Here is an 18,554-nt window from a genome sequence, read left to right on the forward strand (position 1 = left end):
ACTTTCACACTAGTCCGTCGGTACGGGCCGTCGCAAACCGTCGGCCCCACGTACCGACGGACAGTGTGTTAGGCTACTTTCACACTAGCGTCGTGCACTGCATGTCGCTATGCGACGTTGCGGCGCACCGACACTAGCTGTGAATGCGCCGCACAACGGGGGCAGCAGATACAGTTTTCCAACGCATCCGCTGCCCCACTGTGAGGTGCGGGGAGGCGGGGTCATGCGCGGCCGGAAATGCTGCAGACGACGCACCAAAAAACGTTACAAGCAACGTTTTTTGGTGGCGACAGTCCGACGCAACCGTCGCACGATGGTTGCGACGTGTGGCAATGCGTCGCACTGCATCGCTAATAAAAGTCTATGGAGAAAAAACGTTTTTTTCTGCAAAACGACGCATAGCGACGTGCAGTGCACGACGCTAGTGTGAAAGTAGCCTTAATTAATCACAACGGGGGCAGCGGATGCAGTCTTACGATGCTTCAGCTGCCCCATTGTATTGTCCGGAGAGGAGGGGGCGGAGTATCAGCCGCGCATGCGCGGTCGAAAATGGCGGACATGACGCGCAAAAAAAGTTACATGTAACTTTTTTTGTGCCGACGGTCCGCCAAAACACAACGCAACTGTCGCACGACGGTTGCGACGTGTGGCACTCCGTCGCAATGCGTCGCTATGTATAAGTCTATGGAGAAAAAATGCATCCTGCGGGCAACTTTGCAGGATGCGTTTTTTCTACATAACGACGCATTGCGACGTGCGTCGAACAACGCAAGTGTGAAAGTAGCCTTAGTAATGTGAGAACCACCATAGCCCTATCTACCCGCACGTCTCACTTTCCCTCCATTATCCCATCTGGTCAATACCACAAAATTAGATTTTAGACATTATGCCAACCTACTTTTCGTTACACTCTTATTTTTGCGCATACCCAGAAGTCCGGCCGTTCGCTGGCGGTTGCTGTGGTTATGTGTCCTGGCGCTGGTGGTTGTCTTGGTAATATGACCTGGCATCTGTGGTTGTATACCGTGCATTTACGCATATCTAGAGACCACGTGTTGCTGATGGCCAGTCGTTGCCGTCCCTGCGCCTATTGTCAATGTTTGGAAGTCGCATTCTGCTATTCGCCAGCAATGCGATGCGATGCATCCCATCATGCATAGTTAGGTAAAACGATTTTGGCTCTTCATTACTGGGGTCATGAAGGGTGCCTATTATGGATGCACAGAGGTCGCACATCACCGCTATTTGGCGGTCACCAAAGCGACGCATCTCGACCTCCAAGGTTAAAATAGCCGACTCCCTGTTTACGTTTCTGTCACCGTGACCATGGTAACGTGCCATATCAGACAGAGGGGATCATGTTTGCTGTCTTGAACGGAGGGACGCATCACCACGGAAACTGGCAGCCAGTAGCGAGGTGCCATTAGTGGGCAAGCAAGATAAGCATTTTGCCTAACTATTTATGTGATCATGCATCACCATGGTAACTTGCTGAAGAATAGCAGAATGCAACTTCCGGACATGCGCAATAGGCGCAGGGACGTGTCACCACGGCAACGACTGGCTACCAGCAATGCGTGGTCTCTAGGCATGTTCAGGATGCCAGGTCATATTACCATGGCAACCACCAGCGCCGGGACACATTACCACGGCAACTGCTGGTGAGCGGCGGGACTTCTGGGTATGCGCAATAATAAAAGCTCCAGGAAAAGTGGATTGGCATTACATCTGAAATAAAATGTTGTAATACTGACCAGATGGGATAATGGAGGGAAAGTGAGATGTGTGGGTAGATGGGGATATGGTGGTTCTCACATTACTTATATAAGTATGGGGCAGAGGGTTGTCATGGAAACACTCATTACCCTATCAGAACTGTTCCCAGCGTCATGTGACCTGATATCAGCAAGACCCGGATGTGAGGTCAGACTCCAGGGGAGGAGCCTTGTCTCTACAAAGAGGCAGTAAATGGCGGCTCCATGTGCTGCACAGCATTCTGCCACATAGAGGGGCTGTGATACTACAACTAGACCCCCTGAGGTGTCCTCTCTGAGGCTTAGGAGGGCTCCTATTACCCAGGACCCTTCATCATCTATTCCCCTTATATACAGTCCTCTCCCCTGAGGAGGAGCCGCCATTACAGGGCGCTGACACGTGTGGGAGGGTTTGTACGAGGACCTTCTTAGAGGGATAGGTCACACTTGGGCACTGTCCTTGTCAGGACGGGAGACATTGCACGGGGCACGACAGGGAGCGGAGTTTTACCTGTGATGTTATTTCCCTTTTCTCCTCCTCGTGATGTTTCTGCTGACTGAGAACTTCTAATGGTAAGATCCGACCATCTTCTACCTGAGCGCTGGGTCCTGTAATGTCTGTGTGTAATCTCCAGTATTAAGTTATGTTATATCTGATCCTCCTTAGCCCGACTTAGGCTGCGTTCACATGATCATGGTTTTGTGTGTTTTTTTTGGTGTGGGGTTTTTTTTTTTTTTTTTTTTTTTTTTAGTATTTGTAGTCAAAATCAGGAGAGGAACAGTCAGAGGAAAAATATAATAGAAACTTGTCACCACTTCTGTGTTTCTCCTCACTCCTGGTTTCTGCTTGTTAATTATATAAAATACTGACTGTGTGAACGTGGCCTTAGACTGACTGGATTCCTGTATGCCTAGTGGGCTTTGTCTAGGATGAAGGGGGAATAACAGACCCCAAATGTCAGCCGCTCTGTCTACAATATTCCTAATAAAACCACCCCCTGACCTTGTCCTGCTCACACAGCAGAGGACACAGAACAGAGGCTTCAGTGCTGAGGAGCCGCCATCTTTACAGCTTCTGATCTGAGGAGATGGCTACTCATAGCCTCATTGCTCATAGCATCCAATCACAGCGCAGCTTTCATGGCAGAGCAGTGTCATCTAAATTCTGATTGGTTGCTATGGTGTGAGGTTATATATGGAGCCGCTGAGGAAGCTCATTCAGGGGTGCAGTGTGCGTTACTGCAGCTCCTCCATGTAACGTCCGGTGCCGGAGCAGCTCTTGCTTCATTCTGTCCTCTGCTCCAGCGTTGTCACCAGGTTACATGAGGGGCCACAACCACTGGGGGCCAATGGTATAGCTGCTGCCGTGTCCTGATATGGTGGTGCCGCTTATCACCATTACTCTGCAGTACAGCAGCCAAGAGTATCTGCTCCATGAGGCAGAAATCACTGGGGGCCACATAAGGGAAATGAGCTATAGTAAATGTGGTGTCACTGTGGATGGGGCCCCCGGTGCAGCTGTGACATTAGGGCCCCACAGTTCTACACTAATAGTCTTCTCCATTGTTCCACATTTGGTCTCTGAATTTCTAGACATGTGGTAAATATGGCGTCTCCTGTCTCTGTCCTCAGTGGAGTCGCTGATATCTCCATCTGGTTTTGGGGTCTTGGTCTGAGTCTTGTTAATCCCCTAAACCTCCTCTTCCAGGTGAAGGAATCTCCAGAAGTGGAGGCCGGACGTCTCCTCCTGAGCCGCCATTATAGCAGCAGATTCCTTCACCTCCTAACATGGTGGCCCCCGGCAGCCCCCATAAACCTGCTCTGTATGTCCTGCTCACTCATAACTGGTCCTGCTCACACAGCTGAGGGCTCGTTACATTGTGTCAGACAAGGAGATGAGACCTTGCAGATTGTGTAGTGACTAGTGATGCCTTATTATAGGACTGTTCACATGCAGCGTTCTGATATGCAAATTAAAAGCAGCATAAGCTACGACACTTCAGAAATCTCATGCACAGATTTTTTTTTCCTGACTGAGTTTGAGAACTGCAGCATTTTTTTGTCTATTTTGTCAGCAATTTTGCGTTATTTTTCACCAATAGAAGGCAGAGCAAGTGAAAATCTAACTATGGTTTTTGCAACATTTTTAGTGAATTAAGCTTTACTATACATGTAATTTGCACCCTGAAATGTGTGAAAACCCTGCCGAACGGGCATTTTGCAGCGTTTTTACTGCTAAGGGCAAGGTTTGGCTGCAAAAATAAAGCATCTAAAACATTGTGTGTGAACATGGCCTGGAAAAAGTGATGCTGCAGATTGTGTGGTGACAATGAATCAGATGACTGGTTCCCTTAAGACTTCCACACACTCTTAAAATGTATTTTCCTGGGGTGGGTATCTTGTATATTATATAGGTGTAGTCTGTGTTTTGGGTGGGGTTTTTTTTTTTCCACTCCTGACGGCAATTTTCTATAGACTAAGATGCTGCAGATTGTGCAGTGACTGGAGAGGCGTCTTATTACTGATGCAAACTGTAGTAACAAATCACTTTATTATGTAAGACTGCAGATTGTGTAGTGACCGGAGTGACGTTTTATACTTGAGGAGATTGTGAAGTGGCTCATTGTGTGGGGTATAGAGCGCCTCCTTCAGGGAGGGTCTTGTGAACTCATGTTTGTCTTGTGGGTTTATGTCTTTAACCTAGAAAGAAGATAAGTCTTCTGGTGACAGATCTGTGGAAATATTCACACCCGGTGTTAATACAACATTGGCCTAGTTACTGCAGCCACCACCTCTTACGATGGAGAATCTAGGAATCTGCAGATGTGGACATAGAACGACTGAAGATCAGAAACTTTACAAGTCATTCTGTCCACATGAATGTTAATGAACCAAAAAGGTCACAAATCTGAGCCGTCTGATTGGAGGAGACTCTACAGGATGAGGGTAGGTGGAATCTGCATCGCTGTGAATGGGGGTCCTGTACAGATACTTCACCAACAATGGGAGGGTTACCCCAACTTCTAATCTCCCTCCTCCCATTATCAGGTGACCCTGATGTTCCAGAGCCCCCAATATTCCTGAACTGCTCGACGCCACACCCAAAGAGAAGCACATGGGTCTGGACATTTCCTGTAGACTACTCCTCCTCCTCACACTAATGATCTACCTGACATCTATAAAGGTAGAATGATGGGATTCTTCAGGATCTGTTGTCCACTCTGCTGCTGGAGGGAAATAGAATTACTCAAATGTCCTCCATTTTCTGCTGTTCCTGGTGGGCTAGTGCTCATGTATCCACCTGGAGAAGCTACTTCTTGTGAGTAATCTGATGGACTGTAGGGTCCCTGATCTCGTGGTTGTTGCCCCAGCTGTGTCCTTACTATGACAGTGATAAATTTGGTCTTATAGCCGTCCTGCTTCTTCGTCCACTGATAGAATTCACCCAATGATGTGCCCATCACTAAGGATCCTCAGACCATGGAGGACTGGACAGAGGCTGCCATGACAGCAGCTCCATTCTCCATGAGGTGTAGCCACAGCCGCTGAGTTTCTTCTGCCTCTCACTACCTTGGCTAACATTATGACGGCCATGTCTGCGGTGTGATTTACATCTTATCTATCATTGTTCTTCCTCCTCCAGAATTGGCTTATTGATCTCCTAAGAAATATATAAAAACAAAGACCAGAGGATGTGATGCCCCCATAATGAGTAGGATCAGCGACTCTATGGGGGCACTTGGGGTATGTGCACATGTCAGTCAAAAAGCAACAATATTTCTACTGGAAGCGGCTTCAGGAAGCAAAACTACTCAAAGAAGGAGCATTTCTTGAAGTTTTTGCAGCTTTTTTTTTTGTGCATCTGGAATACCCAGAATATCGGGATAACATTATTTTGAGTCTTTTGTGCTGCTAGACTGTGTATGTATGTATGTATGTGTATATATATATATATATATATATATATATATATTTTTTTTTTTTTAGGCTGCTGCTCTGTAATCTACAAAGATCTGTACTGTTTGCTGCACTGATAATTACTATTATAATACTGTGAATGTTACTTTAAGAAGTGTGATTCTGCCCCTCGCACTACCAGGGTGAAGATGGTTAATATCAGCACTTAGCAATGTAGAATAATCCAGAATGGTGGGAGGAATGAAGTTTAAAAGGTTCAGATAAGTGTCTTTTGCTTTGCAGAGTAGTTGATGTGTGCGGAAGATGCGGAGATCTGAGACGGTGTCGTCCAGAACAGTCTTCCTCATAAAGGATTCATCAATATGATGGCGCTATTCTGGCACTATGGTATAATGTGGTAATATTTGTCTAATAGTAAATCCTTTTTCCTCCAGGCAGAGTAATATTGGTAAGAGACACCCCCCCCCCCCCCCCCTCTGTCTGTACAAGGACAGTGGGGGCAGCATGGGTCTGGTGGACTGATATTCAGTCCCAGCATTTGAAAGCCAAGTCCAGCCCTGCCCCGATCCTGGTCATTACCTTTTTTTTTTTTTTTTTTTTTTTTTTTAATTTTAAATGATTCCCTGGCATCTGCCGATCTGTGACTCTTCTGTCCATGAATCCTACTCGTCCCTATATTGCATGATCAGCCTCAGATTTGAGCAGCACAGCGGGAACTCTGTGGTCAGATGTGGCTTCCCTTAGGATATCCCCTGATTTATAGGCACGAGCTTCTATTTAATAAGGACTTGTTCTCATGTTGCTTCTATGTGAACTTCGTCTCCTTGTCACAAATTCATGATGGGCGATTGTGTGCATGATATATATGTAGTGGGTTTAGGCGCTGACCCTGCTCCATCCACTGCTGGTATTATACAGCCCGCAACTGTTTAACTACTGCAATCAGAGCCCCCAATAAATGCTGCATCTTGGGGAATTAACAGAATGGTGGCCATCTGTCATCCTGTTGCCCCCTCACCCAGCGACATGATCGTACCTGTTGCTAATGGTGTTGAAATGGAAGACAGGGGCCTACTGGAAGACCCCATGTTTGTCATGTTGGTAATAGCTCTTACACTGCTCATGACCCCTCTGTCTCTGTAGTATTAATGTGGGCTAGACCTTCACCATTTTGAATGGGGCGAAAGATCAATAAAAAAGATATATAGATATATATAGGAAAAAAATATTTTTATATCAAGTTTGGACACATTCTCATTCAAAGATTTTTCTGTAATTTCATGACTATGAAAATTGTACATTCACACTGAAGGCATCAAAACTATGAATTAACACATGTGGAATTATATATTTAACAAAAGTGTGAAACAACTGAAATTGTCTTGTATTCTAGGTTCTTCAAAGTAGCCACCTTTTGCTTTGACTGCTTTGCACACTCTTGGCATTCTCTTGATGATCTTCAAGAGGTAGTCACCGGGAATAGCCTTCCAACAATCTTGAAGGAGTTCCCAGAGATGCTTGGCACTTGTTGGCCCTATTGCCTTCACTCTGCGGTCCAGCTCACCCCAAACCATCTCGATTGGGTTCAGGTCTGGTGACTGGAGGCCAGGTCATCTGGCGTAGCACCCCATCACTCTCCTTCTTGGTCAAATAGCCCTTACACAGCCTGGAGGTGTCTAGGGTCATTGTCCTGTTGAAAAATAAATGATCCAACTAAACGCAAACCGGATGGAATAGCATGTCGCTGCAAGGTGCTGTGGTAGCCATGCTGGTTCAGTATGCCTTCAATTTTGAATAAATCCCCAACAGTGTCACCAGCAAAGCACCATCACACCTCCTCCATGCTTCACGGTGGGAACCAGGCATTTAGAGTCCATCCGTTCACCTTTTCTGCGTCGCACAAAGACACGGTGGTTGGAACCAAAGATCTCAACTTTGGACTCATCAGACCAAAGCACAGATTTCCACTGGTCTAATGTCCATTCCTTGTGTTCTTTAGCCCAAACAAGTCTCTTCTGCTTGTTGCCTGTCCTTAGCAGTGGTTTCCTTGCAGCTATTTTACCATGAGGAACTGCTGCAGAGTCTCCTCTTAACAGTTGTAGAGATGTCTCTGCTGCTAGAACTTTGGCATTGACCTGGTCTCTAATCTGAGCTGTTAACCTGCAATTTCTGAGGCTAGTGACTTGGATAAACTTATCCTCAGAAGCAGAGGTGACTCTTGGTCTTCCTTTCCTGGGGCGGTCCTCATGTGAGCCAGTTTCTTTGTAGCGCTTGATGGTTTTTGCAACTGCACTTGGGGACACTTTTTCAAAGTTTTCCCAATTTTTCAGACTGACTGACCTTCATTGACCTTTCAATGATGGCCACTCATTTTTCTTTACTTAGAATTTGTATTATGGCAAGAAAAAAAAGCAGCTAACTGTTTATTCAGTAGGACTATCAGCTGTATATCCACCAGACTTCTGCTCAACACAACTGATGGTCCCAACCCCATTTATAAGGCAATGAAATCCCACTTATTATACCTGATAGGGCACACCTGTGAAGTGAAAACCATTCCCGGTGACTTTGAGGCTCAATGAGAACCTGGTGTTTGCATAGGTGATAATTACTTTTTGCACCAGAGTTGGACAGTGAGATCCAGTGTAAGAGACAATAGTAAAATGCACCAATTTTATTAGCTCTTGCATTAGACACATGAAATATCTGAGGCTGAAAATAGGATGAGTCATTACAAATGTAACTTACCCTTGCACCATTTTGTGATTTCTACCATCTTTTAATATTCTAAGATGCATCATTTTATATCTCCCCATGTAAAGAAAAAAAAATTCAATGTCCATTAGAGAAACATCCCCAGTAATGACCACTGAGTCTGTTCCATCCTTGGTATTCTTCCTTGAAGATGGTAAAGGTGTCTTTTCTTGCAGAATCTGAAGGCAAAAAACCCCTTAGACATCAGAATCAAATGGGCAACATTTCTCCTTGTGGAGAGTCGCATACCAGCCCCGGAGCCCCAATGTAAGGAGGCCTGTTTGTCCTGCAATGCTCCTTTGGAAATTTTAAATATGTAAATTTGCCTCTTCCGAAAGGAAGAGGACTAGAAATCAATAGTGCCACCTGTTAGAAGCAGCGGATTACTACTTCCAACAGTTGTCTATATAGTTCTAGTCCTCCGTCTCTGAGGAGCAAACTTGCCTGTAAACTTGTTAGTAAGTGAACAACTCTTATACTAAGTTGTGAATGTTCCTTTCATATAAAAGATTTATTAGAAATTCAGTTTTATGTGGACATCAGTGAGCCAGCAAGATCTTAAAATCTTTAGTCTGGATGTTCTGTGGCCTCTAACATGTAATATTACACAATGCAGGAAAAACTTGCTGCGTTTTTTGTGTGCCTGATGTGATAATTTGACCACCTAGACTTGTTGTCGCCCTCTAGGTGTCCAAAATCACTGTAGTATGAATATGGAGGTTTGGGGTATTGATTAATTTCTTCTCAGACTGCTGTCCATCTGTAGTAACTGCTCGATTCTGAACAGTTCGGGTAATGTCCCAGCTGTACATGACCCATCGCTGCTAAGTTTGCTTCATGGTCCCTAACACCCTGTTGTGGTACCCCTGAGCATTTGTGGAATCTGGGTGTTAGCTGCTCGCCCCGATTTGGTCCACAAGTGGTTGATGGTGCAGGAGCTTTAAATATATGCCACATATCGGTGAAACCATCTGTCTAAACAAATTAAAACCTTTTTTACTGGAATACATCAAACAGGGTTTCAACACTTGACAGCAGACACGATACTTGTACATTTCTTCTGCGTTAATCACAATCGGGTGACTTGTGGGGTTTTGGCACATCTTGGGCTCAGCAAATGTGACATGGTGTCTGAATTGTGGAGCACAATTTTTTTTTACTGTAATAGATTACAATGGTGCTCCTTCCCTTCCAAGTCCTGCCGTGTGCCCAAACACTAGTTTCTGACCACATATCATGGTCAGGGAAAATTGCACAATTGTACCTTCCATTTTCTCCCTTTACTGCAAAAATGAAACCTTTGTGGCTTAAACAATTTTTTTTTTTTTTAAGTAAATCATTGTTTCCTGTTAACTTCTCAGGTGCTTCACAGAAATTAAAACTCTGTAAATGTGGTCTTGAATACCTTGAAGGGTGTAGTTTTTAAAATGGGGTAACTTTTTGGCGGTTCTTCAGTTAATGGTTGAAAAAAGACTTGGGTCCATAAAGTTCATCCTTTCTCCACCAATTATACAATCTGTTGCTAGATTATCTGTAATCCACAATGTTCTGTACTGAGGAAATCATCCAGCCTTTTTTTTTTTTTTTTTTTAAAGCCGTAGACACTAACTACCTCTTGTGGTCAGACCTTTCAGTATTACTGCTCTAACTGAAGAACCCTTTACTATATCACTGCCAAGATCACTTATTCCTGTGCCTCCTTGTCCTTTTGTAAGGACTTAAAAAGGAATGTCATGTGGTGTCCTTTGTATTGTGCCCACATATGCCACATATGCTAACATAGTTACAGTGTTATCAAGGAAGACTTCAAGTCCATCTAGTTCACCCCATAGCCTAACCTAACATGCCCTAACATGTTGATCCAGAGGAAGGCAAAAAAAACCATGTGGCAGAGTAAGCTCCACAGTGGGGAAAAATAATTCCTTCACGACTCCACATACGGCATCAGACTAGTTCCCTGGATCAACGACCTATCAAGGAATCTAGTGTATATACCCTGTAACATTATACTTTTCAAGAAAGGCATCCAGTCCCCTCTTAAATTTAATTAATGAATCACTCATTACAACATCATACGGCAGAGAGTTCCATAGTCTCACTGCTCTTACAGTAAAGAATCTGCATCTGTTATTATGCTTAAACCTTCTTTCCTCCAGACGTAGAGGACGCCCCCTTGTCCCTGTCTCAGGTCTATGATTAAAAAGATCATCAGAAAGGTCTTTGTACTGTCCCCTCATATTTATACATTAACATAAGATCACCCCTAAGTCTTCGTTTTGCCGAACTAAATGGCCCCAAGTGTAATAACCTATCTTGGTATTGCAGACCCCCCAGTCCTCTAATAACCTTGGTCGCTCTTCTCTGCACCCGCTCTGGTTCAGCTAGGTCTTTCTTATACACCGGAGACCAGAACTGTGCACAGTATTCTAAGTGTGGTCGAACTAGTGACTTGTATAGAGGTAAAATTGTTCTCCTCATGAGCATCTATGCCTTTTAATACATCCCATTATTTTATTTGCCTTTTGTAGCAGCTGCCTGACACTAGCCACTGAATTAGTTTGTCATCCACCCATACACCCAGGTCTTTATCGTTGACTGTTTTGCCCAGTGTATAATTATGTGCTTAATTACAAAACATCTTATTTGCTCTACCCAAGTGCATGACCTTACACTTATCCCCATTAAAGCTTATTTGCCATTTATCAGCCCAAGCTTCTAGTTTACATATCATCCTGTAATATAAAATTGTCCTCCCCTGTATTGATTACCCTGCAGAGTTTAGTGTCATCTGCAAATATTGAAATTCTACTCTGAATGCCCCCTACAAGGTCATTAATAAATGTTTAAAAAGAGGGCCCAATACTGACCCCTGTGGTACCCCACTGCTAACCATGACCCAGTCCGAGTGTGCTCCATTAATAACCACCCTCTGTTTCCTATCCCTGAGCCAGCTCTCAACCCACTTACACATATTTTCCCCTATCCCCATTACTCTCATTTTATGTATCAACCTTGTGTGGCACCGTATCAAAAGCTTTTGAAAAGTCCATATACACTACATCCACAGAGTTCCCTTGGTCCAGTCCGGAACTTACCTCTTCATAGAAGCTGATCAAATTAGTCTGACATGATCGGTCCCTAGTAAACCCGTGCTGATACTGGGTCATGAGGTTATTCCTCTTCAGATACTCCAGTATAGCATCCCTTAGAATGCCCTCCAGGATTTTACCCACAGTAGAGGTTAAGCTTACTGGCCTATAATTTCCGAGTTCAGTTTTTGTCCCCTTTTTGAATATTGGCACCACATTTGCTATACGCCAGTCCTGTGGTACAGACCCTGTTATTATGGAGTCTTTAAAGATTAAAAATAATGGTCTATCAATGACTGTACTTAATTCCTGCAGTACTCGGGTGTATCCCATCCGGGCCCGGAGATTTGTCAATTTTAGTGGTGGTTTTTTTTTTTTTTTTTTTTTTTTTGACACCGCCATACTTCCTGCTGGGTAAAGCAGCGGACATTTAATGGGGAATTTTTATCACTAATCATTTTGTCTGCCATGGGATTTTCTTGTGTAAATACTGATGGAAAGTCATTTAGCATATTGGCTTTCCTCATCCCCCATCCACCATTTCCTCCAGACTATTTTTAAGGGGGCCAACACTATAATTTTTTTTAGTTTCTTACTATTTACCTAGTTAAAGAATATTTTGGGATTATTTTTACTCTCTGGCAATGAGTCTCTCTGTCTCAATCTTTTCTGCCTTGATTTGCTTTTTACAGAATTTATGTAATTTTTTGTATTTAATGCCTCCTCACTACCTACTTCCTTTAATTCTCTAAATGCTTTCTTTTTGTCCCTTATTGCGCCCCTTACAGCTCTATTTAGCCATATTGGTTTCCTCCTATTTTTAGTGTGTTTATTCCCATACGGTATATACTGTGCACAGGTCCTATCCAGGATGCTAATAAACGTCTCCCATTTTCTTTGTGTATTTTTATGTCTCAGGATATCGTCCCAGTTAATTGCACCAAGATCCTCTCTCATCCGTTGGAAATTTGCCCTCCTGAAGTTTAGTGTCCTTGTCACCCCCCTACTACCCATCTTATTAAAGGTTACATGAAAACTTATTATTTTGTGATCACTATTCCCCAAGTGACCCCCAACCCTTATATTTGATATGCGGTCTGGCCTGTTGGTTAATATTAGGTCTAGCAGTGCCCCCCTTCTTGTTGGGTCCTGAACCAGTTGTGAAAAGTAATTCTCTCATAGTTGTCAGACCCCGATCACCTTTGCTGGAACTGCAGGTTTCTGTTCCCCAATCTATTTCAGGGTAGTTGAAGTCCCCCATAATAATGACTTCTCCTTGAGTCGCAGCTTCATCTATTTGCTTTGAGGATCTTCTCCATTGATTTCATTATTTTTGGAGATTTATAACAAACCCCTAACAGTAATTATTTTTTTCCCCTCCCCTTATCTCCACCCACAGGGACTCTACATTTTCATTAAATTCACCTATATTATCACGCAGGATGGGTTTTAAGGACGATTTTACATGTAGACAGACCCCTCCCCCTCACTTATCTGTATGGTCATTTCTGAAAAGGCTATAGCCCTGCAAGATAACAGCCCAGCCATGTCTCAGATATCCCCACCATGTCATAATTATGCTCCAACAGCATTAATTCTAAATCGTCCATTTTGTTGGCAAGGCTTCTGGCATTAGTATACATGCACTTGATGTTCCTCTCTGTACCTCTATTCTTTCTTAAATTACTAACTGTTCTAACCCCACCCCCAACTTCCTTATTTGTGCCCAGGTCTCTAGCTGCACTATCTTCCCCACCTATAAAATGAATACCCTGCCCCCCACTCCCTAGTTTAAACACTCCTCCAACCTTCTAGCCATTTTCTCCCCCAGCACAGCTGCACCTTTCTCATTGAGGTGCAGCCCGTCCCTAGCGTAGAGCCTGTAGCCCACTGAGAAGTCGGCCCAGTTCTGCAGGAACCCAAACCCCTCCTTCCTACACCAATTCTTGAGCCACTTATTAACCTCCCTAATCTCCCGTTGCCTCTCTGGCGTGGTACAGGCAGTATTTTGGAAAATACCATGTTGGAGGTCCTTGCTTTCAGCTTGCAGCCTAATTCCCTGAAATCCTCTTTAAGGACCTTCCACCTACCTCTAACTTTGTCATTTGTGCCAATGTGCACCATGACCGCTGGGTCCTCACCAGCCCCTCCCAGTAATCTGTCCACCCGATCAGCGATGTGTCGGACTCGAGCGCCAGGTAGGCAGCACACCGTCCAACGATCCCTGTCTCTGTGACAGATTGCCCTATCTGTTCCCCTAATAATGGAGTCCCCCCACTACCAACACCTGTCTGGCCTGCCCTGCTCTCCTATTTCTCTCCTTACTGGAGCAGTCACTCCTCCGGCTTTCAGAGGACATGCCTGGCTGCAGCAGTGCTACCCCTGTACTGGCACCCCCCTCATCTGCCAACTTGGCAAACTTATTGGGGTGTGCCAGATCAGGAAATGTCGGGACCACACTAAGTCGGAGCAGCCTTTGGAAGTGGGGAATCACCAGAAATAATACACAAGACACGTCTCGTATAGTATATCACTGGGAAGCCTCTGAAGCACGCCTGCCTTCAAGGTGCTATCCCCTCTTTTATATAGTTGTACAGGTAGTTTCAGTGGTTATACAAGTTTTGCTTGTTTAAACAAAGAGAAAAGAGAAGACAAAAGAAAACAGTTTCGGCTATGATAGTTTCACAACAAACAAAACAGTACAGTTTCGCCTAAGTGGCAGTTTCACAAACAAAAAATAGGATTTCACACTATGGCTAAAATGTCCTTGAATGGACAGGTCAATATTGATCACAAATTCTTTTTGGTTCATTGAGGTAACCATTTTTGTTCCGCTCTTCACAATCCCCCCTTTGACATATTCCATTCAAAACCTTGTCATATAGACGATTATTTTAGTCATTCTTTTTGTGATATTAAAAAAACTTTATATTCTCGCATCCATTACACAAAATTTATTTGTGCATACCGAGATCCTTGAATAATACATATATAATTACAATAACTATAACTGTATGTATTAGGCTTTGCATAATCCCGGTAACCCACCCACCGATCCCCCTGAACCAATTGGCCGGGTTAAGAAAAGAAAAGGTATCTGACCACCAGCTATCCTTATTTTGGTCATTGTCTTTGTCATACTGATCCCTGAGTCGTTGTACGTCTTCTAATTTAAATCTCATACTCATAGTACTATTCGGGTCTATATAATGACAGCAGGTGGGTCCGATGATTTGACACATACCCCCTTGTGAGGCAGTTAGGTAATCCAATACCAGGGTATGTTGGTTAGTGACTATTATAAGCTGATTCTGTACAGCTATACTAGTATTTAATATGTCCAATATATATCCCAGATCTGGTCATCTAGATAATCCGTGGTTCTAACTAATTTATCCCACATCTGTGTTAACATAGGATAAATAAAAATGGTACTAGCAATTTTGTTGGGAATTCCCATTTGTACTATATGTGGCCTCCCCGAGGGATGTGGTGAGTTATCTGCAGCTTTTATACGGTGTGTGCTTGGGCACGGCTTGCATATTCACTTATTTTTTCGAAATTATGAAAGTAGCCGGGGTTAGGCGTCCTAATGTACAAGTACCCTTTATACCTACGGGAAGCCATTTATATGCTCCTTCTCCGCATATCCAAAATGTACCCTTAGGCAGATCCCACAAAGCTGAGTGCTGCAATACCAATCTGTGAGCCAAATCCACAAAACTAGATACATTCTGAAGCATACACCAAGAGGGTTTTTGTCCCAAGGGGCTACAGTACCCGGCTGCGGGATTCCCACATACATGCATTCCGTTGACATACTCATCGGATTCATTACAAACCAGGTTCCCCGGCTTACTTGTACAACTGTTTGCATCACCTTGGGGGAACAACTCAGAATGTTCCCATTTTCTATTATGTATGTACCTTTCCAATACTGTAGGTTTGAAAGCATCAGAGGAAGGGGTGGTTGTACTGAAACTGAGCTGTAGATTTTCAGTGGGGACCTGTCCTAAATCAGTTAATCCAGTCTTATTCCTAGGTACCCATGCTCCTCCTGAGTGCTAAATATTGTAAGTTGCCTATTTTTCCTGTAAGATTGCCCTGCCACCAAGGAAATTCTACCCATCCCACAACTGGTATGGCGATTTGTAGTATTCCATAGTCTAGTATTGCCAGGTTGGTTGTTGGCCAGGTTGTCTGAACAATTAGGCCAAGCGAATATTTCTTCAGCTGACACGGGAACTGCTAGAAAAGGTATACTGGTGAATGGGTACAGATCCAACAATCTGCCAGGGGTTGCGTATTATTTAACAAATCATGCACTAATTTTCTATGATGTTGTACGAATCTATTGTTCAAAGGGGCTAGAGAATTCAATCTTTCCCATGCCTCCGTTGAGGTTAACATTATTAACATCAATATCATGAGTCTTATACTGCTTTTTTGCAATGGCTTGCATGTATCCATGATGCCTTTCCTTCAAGCTTGACTGCTGTTGGAGTTGTTAACAGGACTTGGAAAGGTCCGTCAAATCTCGGTTCCAGAGTCTTTCTGGTGTGTCTTTTCACGTAGATTTGATCACCAGGTTCCAACTTGTGGCCTCCTTCGAGATTTTCTGGATCTGGAAGGGAAGCAAAAACTTGCGAATGCACTTTAGTTAAACGTTTTTGTAATTCTTGTACATAAGCAGTTAAAGTCTCAGTATTCAACATCAGTTGTTGTGGAAAATAACAACCCAAATTTGCTGCTCTACCAAAAAGAATCTCATGTGGTGACAGCTTAGCCTTCCCCCTTGGGGCGTTTCGGATGGAATACAGGGCAAGTGGTAGACACTCGGTCCAAGGCTTTCCTGTTTCTGCCATGGCCTTCTGGATTTTTAATTTTATTGTTCCATTTAATCTTTCCACTTTACCTGAACTCTGTGGGTGATACGGAGTGTGAAACTGGTTTTCTACTCCCAACATTTTCATAACATTCTGGAATATTTCTCCAGTAAAATGGGTACCCCTATCTGACTCGATCACCTCAGGCATGCCGTAACGGGGTATCAGTTCATGTGCTATTTTAATGGCAGTAGTTTTTGCTGAGGCTTTACGAACTGGATAAGCCTCTGGCCACCCTGAACATGTCCACACACACAAGCACATATTCGTATCCATTGTACCTAGGAAGCTGGATGTAGTCGATCTGGAGTCTTTGAAAGGGATACAGTGGTCTTACATGATGCTTGGTTGGGGTTTTAATGGTCTGACCTGGATTGTGTGCCAGGCATATAGCGCATGCAGCACACATGTTCCGAGCGAAATTACCAAAGCCTGGAGCCAACCACCTTTCTTTTACCTTGAGCGTCATACCATTTGCCGATACATGCGTAGGTAGGTGGAGGTCACTCGCCACTGCGGGGTACCAGGCTCTGGGTAAACACAACAAAGTTCCTTTTTTCCATAATCCTTGCTGATCTTCTGCCCCTTTTTTCTGCCACTGCCCTCTTTCTTCGTCGTCTACCTGTTTCTGAGCTTCCTTCAATCTCTCCTCATCTTCAGAGCTATCTAGTGTGTGGGCATGATGTAAGGGTTTACATGCTGCCTGTTTTGCTGCTTTGTCGGCTTTATCGTTACCCCTGGCTTCCTCGGTGTCGAGTCTCACATGTGCAGCTACCTTTATCACCGCTATTTCTTTAGTTTCTTGTGCTGCCTCCAGAATCTGTCTAATGAGGGAGGCATGTTTAACAGGTTGGCCTGAAGCAGTCATATAACCTCTGGCTCTCCATATTACGCCGAAATCGAAAATAATGCCATGTGCATATCTAGAATCAGTGTATGTTTGCTGTCTGATCTTTGGCTATTTTTAGAGCTTCAACTAATGCCGTAAGTTCTGCTTCTTGTGCAGACTGATTAGCAGGGAGAGGTTCTGCTTTCAGCACTTCATGCTGAGTTACTGGAGCGCCCCCACACCGCCGCAGGGCCGAGGGGTACCCGGAGCCGGGCCTCTGGGATCTCAGTCCTGGGGTTGTCACGGTGGCTAGACCCGGTCCGTGGCCCTGTCTGTCAGTGGGGGACGTCCGTTGCAAATAGGTGCTGTTAACGGTGGTATAGCGGTGCAGTTGTGGGGTGCAGGTCGCGGTAAATAACAAGGACACCAGGTTGCAGTCTCTTTACCTCTTTACTGGAGATCTCTCGGTCCTCAGTCCAGAATCCGGTCCACCAGGCTGCGCAAGTCCGGCCGGTTCAATGGCACCTCCAGAGTTCTCCTCACAGGTGGAAATCAGTGCCTTCCTTCTTAGCGCTTTGTGTTGTAGTCCTTCCCTGCTGTGCTTACGGAAAGTACCCCACAACTGTTGTGTCTGTTTCTTAAGTTCCCTCACAACTCGATTAACTGATCTTCTGCTAATCTTCCGTCCCTTCCTGATGTTACACTAAGAACGGCACCCGTTTGTCAGGTAGGCCTGGAGTTCTTCCGGGACCCTAGAGACGCCCCTCTCCCGCAATTGCCCCCCAAGACTTCATAGGTGATATGTGGTAGACAGCCCGCCTGAGACTGACTGTCCTGCCGCTGTTTGGAGTATGGCTTAAAGCTGTATATTATTCCACTCCCTCGGCGTTCCGGCCACCGGTAATGCACCTCAGCAAGGTGCTGCCTCTTTCAACAAAACCCCTGCTGGTATTCTCCTTCTGCTTGATTTCGTTTCTCACTCAGCACAATCTCTCGCTTCTAATCCTTTCTTAGGGCACCGCCGCTATTCTGAGCAGGCACGGTCCCGTTACGTTCTTTCAATGCCAAGCCTCTGCCAGGATCCCACCCTTGGCAGAGACCCTACTGTCTCTTCCTCCACAACACCCTCTCTCCCTAGGTGTTGCTTCGTTCGATCCAGTCAGCTTTCTCTACTAACTTCCTGCCTGACCCCCAGTTTACCCACTATGGTGGGGAGTGGCCTAATGAATAGCACCCTTAGCTCAACCCCGGAGGCCCTGCTGTGAAACATATTGGTGTCTGTGATACCTGATAGGAGGAACTCCTTCAGTGCCATCGAACGCAC

General features: G+C 44.6%; 1 long non-coding RNA gene across 1 annotated transcript in view; it reads left to right on the plus strand.

The window, feature by feature from the left end:
• Positions 1 to 1,981: 1,981 nt before the first annotated feature.
• LOC143781656 (uncharacterized) overlaps positions 1,982 to 18,554 on the plus strand; it is a 356,016-nt gene continuing 339,443 nt past the window's right edge. The window contains exons 1-2 of the long non-coding RNA XR_013216789.1: positions 1,982 to 2,327; positions 4,459 to 4,700. This is a non-coding gene — a long non-coding RNA (uncharacterized LOC143781656). The remainder of the gene's footprint in view (positions 2,328 to 4,458; positions 4,701 to 18,554) is intronic.

This window comes from Ranitomeya variabilis, chromosome 6 (genome assembly GCF_051348905.1).
Source record: "Ranitomeya variabilis isolate aRanVar5 chromosome 6, aRanVar5.hap1, whole genome shotgun sequence".
Classification (NCBI taxonomy): domain Eukaryota; kingdom Metazoa; phylum Chordata; class Amphibia; order Anura; family Dendrobatidae; genus Ranitomeya; species Ranitomeya variabilis.